The 10285-nt window shown below is 38.8% G+C and overlaps 1 pseudogene; it reads right to left on the reverse strand.

Moving 5' to 3' along the window:
• Positions 1–7416: 7416 nt before the first annotated feature.
• On the reverse strand, positions 7417–7623 carry LOC118144043 (U2 spliceosomal RNA; annotated as a pseudogene).
• Between the last annotated feature and the right edge of the window lie 2662 nt (positions 7624–10285).

Here is a 10285-nt window from a genome sequence, read left to right on the forward strand (position 1 = left end):
CCATGTAACAAAACCATAATGCATGTTCTCACATAAAATCTGCAAGTGAGAAAAGAGCAGCTAGCACTGTGATCCCACCATTCTGTTAGGCGCTCCATCAACTTTATTGTACTTAATCCTTATTATAACCATTTTAGAGTGGTAATATTAGTATCTTCAAGATTCGAAAAATACTGGTAGAAGCTAACCATCCTATCCAATTCACAAGACTAATAAGTGGTTGGTTCTGAGAAAGGAAAGAATCTCATAGCTGTTTTTTGAACCAATACTTTCCATGTTTCAAGTCTATATCCTTTTTTAAAAATCCTTCCTTTAAGCTGGGTGTGGTGGCTCATGCCTGTAATCTCAGCACTCTGGGAGGCCAAGGTAGCTGGATAACTTGAGGTCAGGAGTTTGAGACCAGAGTGGTCAATGCGGTGAAATCCTGTCTCTACTAAAAGTACAGAAAAAATTTAGCCAGGTGTGGTAGTGCATGCCTGTAGTCCCAGCTATTCAGGAAGCTGAGGCAGGAGAATCGCGTGAACACAGGAGGCAGAGGTTGCAGTAAGCTCAGATATTGCCACCACACTCCAGCCATGGCAACACAGCAAGACTCTATTTTAAAAATAAATAAATAATAAAATAAAATAAAGTAAAATAAAATTCCTCCTTTCTTTTACTCAGTGTTTAATAATGTATCTTTTTGTTGCTCTTGCTGTGCCTTAAAATTAATTCTAAAACAGCTATGAGATTCTTTTCTTTCTCAGAAAAATCTACTGGAGAAGTTTAGAACAGCTTCCCCCCATGAGAAGTTACAGTGATTCACCCTCCTTGTATAGGATTTGTTGCTGACTCCTCTCCTCAAGCATTTCGGTGGCTTCTTAGAAGCCACAACATTACAGCTTTTAAATTGCCAGTGTCACATTAAAAGAATCAGTAGTTCTGGAAATGATATGCCACCATTTTCCCAATAATTATTGATAATTATTTTGTTATTGAAATTGTTTTCTTTGGGAAAATATGAGCTTGTAACGCTATTTAATTATTAGGAACAGGTTTTTCAAGTATATGCACACAAACACACATGAAAGCATACACACATGAGTAATATTTACATATATTATGGTTCTCATTTTACTATGTAGTAATTACTTGATAAAAGAAGAATTTTCTACCTAGTGCAGATCTTATTTAGATTGCTTCACTTACTCCCACATCAGAAATTTTCTCTTGAAGTACTCAAAATATTGAAAATTTCTTTAGACTTTTGCCCTGAAAGTATTCAAGCGAACTAATCTTTAGATTTATAGCAAGCACATTTCCCTTCTTATTTTAAAAAAAATCACCATTTTCATTTTCAAGTATTCTAATATATTACAAATTCTCTTTAATTCCTGAAAGTCCATCAGTCTCACATCTCACTTGAGTTCATCTAAAAGGGCCCTTCTTATTAGTGAAAAGTGATGTATCCCGATCCAAAGGCATTGACTGATTTAACACAGAACAATTTTGTTGAATTTGCTTATCATCAGAGTCATTCAAGTTGTGAAGCCACTTCGAAGGTCAGCTGTTATCTACAGACTTTGAAGTCCTTCTGTAACCGGGGGACAGAAGCAGGGCTGCGGGGGTGTTCCAAAGACGCTCTCTGTTCTCCATCGAATGTGTTTTCCCAGATCCTTGGGCCTCACTCACCCAAGAATGAGGAGAGAGCAGTGAGCTGGTCCAAGTTAGTATAAGACTCAGAGAGTTTTGCAGAAAAGCGATTTATTAAGCAGGCAGAGAGAGAGAGAGAGAGCAAGAGAGGGAGCTCTCCCGCTGCCGTGGGAGGGGATCCAGAGATGGAGTCGCTCAGGTAAAAAGGGAGAGACAGAAGGCTCCCACGCTGCCGTGGGAGGGGATCCCAAAGAGGGAAATCCGTATAGGTTAGGGAGCAGGGGAATTTAACCCCAGAGTTACTCCCGCCCCGTTCAAGTTCTATCCAGTGAGAGGAGTTCTTTCAAACTTCCTCTAGAGCGATTGATCTTTGACTCTGATGCTGGATTGGCTGCCTGGCCTGCAATAGAGCCCCTCCTTCCAAGGCTTGGGCAGTCTTTTTAACAAAGGAAGCTTACCTGGGCTGCCCACCCTTCAGGAAAGTTAGACAAAGAACTCTAAGCTCCGGAATCCGGAGGTGGATGGGGCTATGGCTGGGAAGCTCTTACCTTTGAAATCACGCCCCTTGTGGTCCCGGGAAGAGAAGTTAACATAGTCCCTGACTTCCTTCCACCAGGAAAACAGGTGCTCTGTGTTTGAGCCACTTAGATCATGGACAACATACTGCTTCAATTCATGCGCTCAAATTGGTAAAATAATTTTCCGTATGTGGAACAGAAATCTGTCTGTAGGACCACCCAACATGCTATTACTCCAAGCCTTTATAAAATAAAGCTATCCCTATATCTTCATGAATGCCTTTACATTTTTAAAGCAAAAATTTATTTGTTCCCTAAATAAAAAAAACCCCAAGTGGTGTTTTCGTATACTCTGAAATAAAATCTTTTTTCAATCTTATTCTTGAAAACATGACTTTATTTCTGCAATTCTCTTCTTCCCTCCTTCTCAAGAAGCATTCCCTTTTACCTATATGCTATTTCTGGATTTCTCAGGTTGTGGCATTTTCAACTGACTGTAATATTTCCTAACTAATAATACGTAGCACTAATATATGCTATAACTTGAGATTTTTTTCTAAGCTTTATGCTTTGTTGTATACATAATATCTATTTTAATTTTCACAGCATTCCTCTGAGTAACTTTATTACCATTATATCTAACTAAAAAGGAGAAATGAGAGCGTGGAACAGAATGATCTGTAACATATGACAATTATATCTTCATAATAACCTAATGGGTAGGTTACAATTTACATTTTTGGACTGCCTGTATTGCCACATCCAGGGCACCAAATCTTTCTACCTCCAGCTCTACCCAACACCGTAATTTAGGATTCAGGAATACAGACACTCCAGCTCTGTCCACACCCCTGCCAACAGCTCCCTTGATCTATGGATCTATAAGTGGAATTGTGGTCCAACCTAGGTTAAATGGAATGGGAAGAAGTTCCATAACAGCCCTGGAGTGAGCTTGGAGTCTTTCTGTTATGACAATTTGGGAGCATGTTTAGACAAGAGAATGTATCTTTACATGTCTGAAAATTACTTAGAAAATTTCCTCAATTCCGAAGACGTGTCATTTTGAAGACAAAGGTCTTAGTGCTCACAGCACAATAATGCAATCAAATTTGGAAGATATTTGGGCAACAATCTACCTAAGAGTAGTTTCTCTTGAAAAACAAGGTTTTATGAAGGTTGCCATTTCAGGACTAAATTTTAATGCAATATGAAAGTATGAACCCTTCCATTTTATCGAAATAATCTTAAAATTACTAGTAGTTTCAAAATAATTCAAATTAAAAAAAGTTCTGTAACAAAGCTTGTTAGGGCATAGGATCTACCATTTCTAAAAAAGGCTAAACTGATTTGGTGGCTAGGATTCATTAATGAAGGTCAGGCCTCTGGCATTTTCGACAGCAAATATTGCTTCTTTTCCTTCTTGACAGGGATGGGCATAGAACTACTCTAGGAACTTCATCAAACACTGCCGAGGACTTCATGGCTGAAAGCCAAATATTCCTATATTTAACAACACTGATTTCTTAGCTAGGGTTAAACCCTGTGGGTAGATGATTGGAGTCAGCATTTTCTCTTTTGGTTTCTAAATTGTGCCTTTGTTATTTCTCACTTCGAATGTAGTTCCTCTGGGATTACAGGAGTGCTGAAGCAATGTTGCAACACATCAGAACACCGTGAAATACATGGACACTTTCATGTATTCAAAGACTCTCAAGGTAGGACACCTACTTCCAGGTAGGATAGTCTTTCTGCTTACCTTGCATCCCATAAGCTAATTTTCACTGGTCCATCTACTATGACTTTGGAGGAATTGTTGTCAAAGATGGCAGGGCTGTGTTTTCCAGGAGCTACATCAGTTGTTGCCTGATCTGCAAGAGAGTTTTACCTCCTAAGATCACACACTTGGTGGTCTCCATCATCAGGTGTGGATTGCTGGGGCCACTGGTGATACCATTTAGCCCTGAGTTGACCAGAAGCAAAAGCCTTAAAGCAGCCAATATAGAAATCTGGGTAATAAATGGAGAAAATAAGGAAAATAGTTGTGAATATTAGAACATTGAAAAGCATTCCTAGAAAATAAATAATGACAAACTTCTTGAAAACATAAAATGATACTAATAATTGCACAGAAACTTTGATATCTCAAGCATGCAAAATATAAATAAGAAGAGAATTGGGAGTCTCAAACTTTGATTATCAGGTCCAGAGTTGTTGTAGCAAGGTGGACTGTTGAGATCTACGAAAAGAAATGTTCACTCAGTAGGTCTCAGAGGGATGCAGGAAAAGGGTTTCCAAGCATCCTGAATCACCCTGACACAAGTGGTCCTGATCATACTCAGACAAGCAATGAAGACGTCATTGGACTTGGCGGTGAGACATAAGGCCAACAGAGAGCTGGAGGGCCTATCAGTCACTTCACTCACCCTGTTTCAAGTGACTGTTTCTTCTCATAAATGACCCTCTCCTCTTTGACTGCCAGGGTGACTGTTCTACAGAAGTGGGGGACAGTGGGCATTCTACTCATGTGGACTTGTCCTTGCACAGTTCTTGAGCTCTGTGGAGAGGGGCTGTTCTGGTCTGTTCTCTGGGCCTCAGTGAAGTGTAACCAGTGCAACCTTATGTCCCAAGCCAAGCAGCTCTCTTGGTGTTGTTACTGGGTCAATACATGTTGGCCTCAACTGTGCAGAACCTGGCTGTATGCCCTGGGAATAGTAAACCATCTTCTGCTGAAGAAGTCCTCTGAACCAGGCTGAACTTCTGCACTATACAACCTGATATGCTCTATTTTCTTCTTAATTATTTGCCAGATATGCTACAATTTGGGTATTGATTTTGTTTTCAAAGCAACAAAAAAATTAAGATGACAGTGATTTGCCAAGCACTCAAAAACCTTAAAAGATTGTTTATTGTTGTTGTTTGTTTGAGATGGAGTCTCACTCTGTCGCCCAGGCTGGAGTGCAGTCGTGTGATCTCGGCTCACTGCAACCTCTGCTCCTAGGTTCAAGTGATTCTCCTGCCTCAGCCTCCCGAGAAGCTGGGACTACAGGTGCACACCACTATGCCTGGCTAATTTTTGTACTTTTAGTGGAGTTGGAAATGGCCAGCCAGGCTGGTCTTGAACTCCTGACCTCAAGGGATCCATCCACCTTGGCCTCCCAAAGTGCTGGGATTATAGGTGTGAGTCACCACACCTAGCCTATATTTCTGTTGTTATGAAAAATATTACTACACTGTTGTAAAACAAATGTAACTTGTATCACATGTTATGGAATGTATTGTGGTGTTCCTAGTGACCTAATACAGTCTTTGCAAAAAGAAAAAAAGAAATTATATAAGTAATATTGAATAAAACATACCCTTGATATCAAATTCTGCCATTTAGTAACAGGAGGGCCTCACAGAACATCTCCCAAGCCGTTGATTTTCTGCAGAATGACTTCTGAACTCTTAATTCAACTATGATAGAATGTTAGAAACTCTAAATATGCTTTTCAACCAGTGTTCATGTAGGGAGACGTACAGGCTATATACACTTTTCAAAGCATTTTATACAAAAACCACATGTAATCATACAAACGAGTAAACCTGGACCGATCTTTTACAACAATTACAAGATTCAAATCAAAATTCATCAAACACCTAAATGTAAGATCTAAAATGATAAAACTCTTAGAAAAATGCATGGGAGGTAATCTTCATAGCATTTGATTTAGAATCTTTTTAAAATTAGATATGATGCTTAAAATATTAAAACAAAAAATTAAGTTGGACTTTCTAATTTAAAAAAAACCTTCGATGAATCAAGGGATATTGTCAAGAAAGTGAAAAGACATTTTAAAAATAGGAGAAAATATTTGTAAACCATATACAAACGACACAGAATTAATATCCAGAATATAGAAGGAACTCCTACAACTCAAGAATAACAACCAAAAACAACACAACTTAAAAATGAGCAAAAGACTGAACAGACATGCCATTAAATACACAAAAATATGTTCAACATCACTAGTCATTAGAAAAATAAAGATCAAAACCATAATAAAAGACTACTTCACATCTATTAGGATGACTATTAATTAAAAAATATAGAGTGTTGGTGAGGCTGTGGAGAAATTGGGATCCTGCTGTATCGCTGGTAGCAATGTGAAATGGTGAAACTGCTGCAATTTGGGGTTTTCTCAAAAAGTTAAACAGAATTGTTGTGCAATCCAGTGGTTCACTTCTAGGTATACAGTGGAAAGAACTGAAAGCAGGGATTCACACAAAGTGTGTACACTAATGTTCATAGCAGCATTGTTCATAGGAGCCAGAGTGGAGGCAGGCCAGGTTTCCTTCAGCAGACAGTGGAATGGATAGACACAGTGTGGTATATGCATGCAATGAATACTTTTTCCTTTTAAAAGCAGTGATGTTCTGATACATGCTGCAATGTCCATGAATCTTGGGGACGTTGTGCTGGGTAAGATAAGTTAGGCACGAAAGCATCTGTTTTGTGTGGTTTGATTTCTATCAGCACCTAGATTGGGTAAATTCCTGGAGAAAGAAGCAGAATGGAGGTTGTAGGGGACAAGTAAAAGCAGAAAGGGGATTTATCATTCCTTGGTTCGGGCTTGCATTTGGGATGTGAAAGTGTTCTGGAGATGGATGGTGGTGGTGATTGTGTAACACTGTGGCTGTGTTTGGTGTGACTGAATTGTACACTTAAAAAATGGTTAGGATGCTAAATTTTATGTTGTTTTACCAAACTAAAAGAAAAATGTTGAAAAACTGGCATTAAGATCCTGAATATGATTCATGGAATGTCACAATCTCATCTAGATACTAAAAAATGTGTGCACCAAGTGCAGGCAAATGGAAAATGTGTGTGGACAGCGACTGTCACTAGGAGAGGCTTTGCTGTGCCCACTTATTGGGAGGAACAGTTCTCTCTTGTTTACTGCTCTCGTCCTAAAACTGCTTCCACTATGACTTTCTGACAGGGCCCTTGTTTTTGCCCATTATTATAAAACGAGTTATACAAAGGTAGAGCAAATGCTAAAGAAAACTGTGCAGTAGGAAGGACAGTAGTAAGTAAAGACACGTTATAACAAACAAGCACCTGGTAACAGCTGTGTTAGCTGATAAGTGAAAAGAGCTGATAGGCAAAGGCTGTTACACCCCAGCATGCCAGCTTGCTGCCTCCGTGTGGGCTTTTTCTGTTTTTGTTGTGCCACGCACTATTAGCTGGTTGTGTGTTTCTAACCTTCCTCATTTCAATTTATGGAAAATTGTTACCCAGTTACCAGTTTCATGCAGAACATCTGATTAAAGGAGCAAATGGTCAACATTAAGCATTTGCATATTATTTTCAACCCTCTCCCTGCTCCCAAACTCAACTTAATATATTGTCCTGGGATACAGGATGTCGCAGATATTAAACTGATAAAAACGGATCCCACGGTTGATATTAGCCAAAATACCTAGAAGGGCTTCTCTCCTTTAATCTCTTGCTCCTCAGACCCTTTAATCTCTTGGTCCTCAGACTTGGTAGGAGAAATTTTGTCTTAACATTCCTTAGATTTGCTGAAACAAGTCTTTACATATGCAGGACTTCTTGATTAGCCATGTATTCATGTATTCTTTATATTCTGATCCTGTTTTTTATGCATAAAAACCAGAAGTAGGTTCTAAAGAGTTTTTTTCAACTAAGTTTTGTAATAATAAATTTTTTAAATTCAATTCTCTCTAAAAGCGTTTGGTAAGAATTTGAGACAATAAACTGGAACAAAAAGGAACTTCAGTATTTCAAAAAAAAATTAATATGAATTTGCTGTGAACTATGTCTGTTTTTGGGCTGCACTCCCCTTTGCTTTTTGGGACACTTCTGTGTTAGCATACAGCTTAGTTTGCTCCATCAGCTCGCATACCTAAAACCCAACCTGGAAGGCTAACTCTTGGTTTTCTGCGAAAGACTTATTTGTCAGTTTATTTAACTGACTTGGTCAGTGACAGCCTAATTAACTCTAGGTTTTATTGTCTCCTGCTTCCTTTTTTACCTTCAGGATGATCTGTCACAAACAAAACAAAACAAAGCCACAACATCTAAGTTTCAAGGGGAAAAAGGTCAGGTGTCTCAATAGTGGAATGCATATCTGTTACCATCCAAGTCTGTGATATTCTGTAGTGCACATCTAGATCGATCTTGATATACACACATTCTTGTGTTTCACTTTTCTTTATAAATGACATTCTGATTTGGCTCATTCATATCATATAACAAAGATGGGGAGAGTTACTCACATTGTTAGATATACAGGGAGATCGACGTTGACTCCCGACATCATACCTTACTTTAGACCCAAGTTTACACTATGAAGTAAATCATTTACAATGTGCTTTTTTGGCTGTTTCTGTATTTAAATGAAGATATGTATTTTAGTGTCTCAGTTGATTCATGCTGCTATAACAAAATTCCTTAGATTGGGTAAATTATGAGTAATAGAAATGCCTTGCTTATAATCCTAGACGCCGAGAAGTTCAAGATCAAGGTGCCAGCAGATCTGGTGTCTGGTGAGAGCCCCCTGCTTCAGAGATGGTGCCTCGTTTCTGTGTCCTCACCTGGCAGAAAGAGTGAATGTTTCATCTTTACATGGCCAAAAGGCAAAAAGTGCCAAGTTTTCTCTATCTCACCCTTTCATAGGAAGACTGTTCTCATCCTGAGGGCAGAGCCATCATGGGCTAATCATCTCCTAAAGGCCTCATTTTTAATACTGTTGCATTGGGGATTAAGTTGCAACATGAATTTTGAAAGGCACATAAATATTCACAGTGATGTATTTTTGTTTTGGTGATTTTTAAGGGAAGGAGGTCATAGAAAAAATGGATTGATTTGTTCAACCTTTCTTGAAAGTACTGAATTTTTAAATGAAGTCTTTGCAAAGAGTAGAACATGAATAGTTATGCAGATGCAAATTTTTGATTTTTTTTTTCTCTGGAATTCACAAAATTGTGACTAAGGCTTTAGTTCCTCCACAGCCTGCTTCATCTTTCAATTTCATTCAAGATGGGCTGTATGGAAATATGAAGGAGCAATGTCCATGTCACCTTTTAGTCTTACATAAACTGTGCAACTAACCTCACATCAGCTCATTGACTGTGTTACTTGTGGAGTTTATATCTACATGCAGAGAAAATTTACTGGTGCTGACCTGTGTAATCACTAATTCCGAAAAAAGGAAGACTGGTCAATGAAGAGATGAGAAATGCCTAGAAAGCTGCCTTTTTCTCTCTGCCCCCAGCAGCCTGTGTAACAGCTGGGTTGTTAACATGAAGGAAAATGGTAAAATTCCTGCAGTCTGCATTATGGTGAGAGTGGGCAGAGGGCGCTCTTGGCGGCTGGCGTGAAACAACTTTGGAAGAAGTCAATGAGAAGCTTAACTGCATGGGAAAGCCACAGAATAAAATTTTAGATTTGTCTATTTCTTTTTCGCATAGTTAATTACATTTTTACCCTTTCTCTGCTCTTAAAAAAGCAAGGGCTGATTACTTGCTTTAATCTGTCTTTGAATTTAAATTTCCTTGTATATTCTCTCGAAAATCTGTCTTTTAAACAGGGGTTCCTCACTCTAACTTCATAGAATAAGAGAAGAGCAAGCAAGGGCTTCACACTACCTGCCTAAAATCCCAAGTAGAAGAAAACAAGACAGATCTCCACTAACAGTGGCCAGGCCTGTGGAGGAAGGCCTGATCTTTGAAAAGGACTGACCTTCTGATGGTACCAGTTTTAAACAGTGAAGCATAGATCCGTAGCTGGAGAGGGACATTTGGGGGAAGAAGATATTCTCCTATTTCTATAAGGCACTTGGTAGCCTCTTGGAGTGGAGAACACTGCCTCATTGTCTGAAATAAACCACCCACAAGCATTCTTTCCAACAGTGATAGGCTACTCATTCTTCAGATCTCATTTTCAGGGTTTCAAAGAATCTCTGCAGCATCCTTCAAACGAGGCAAAGGAAGGACTCTTCCTGGCAACTTCTGGTGTAGCACTTGTGACAAAGTGTCCTTTGTGAATGAATTTGGAAATTTTCACTTCATGTTTGTGGCTCAGCCTGGAATATAATCACTATGAGAAAGAGATCTATATTCTTTTGTTT

Source organism: Callithrix jacchus, chromosome 11 (genome assembly GCF_049354715.1).
Source record: "Callithrix jacchus isolate 240 chromosome 11, calJac240_pri, whole genome shotgun sequence".
Classification (NCBI taxonomy): domain Eukaryota; kingdom Metazoa; phylum Chordata; class Mammalia; order Primates; family Cebidae; genus Callithrix; species Callithrix jacchus.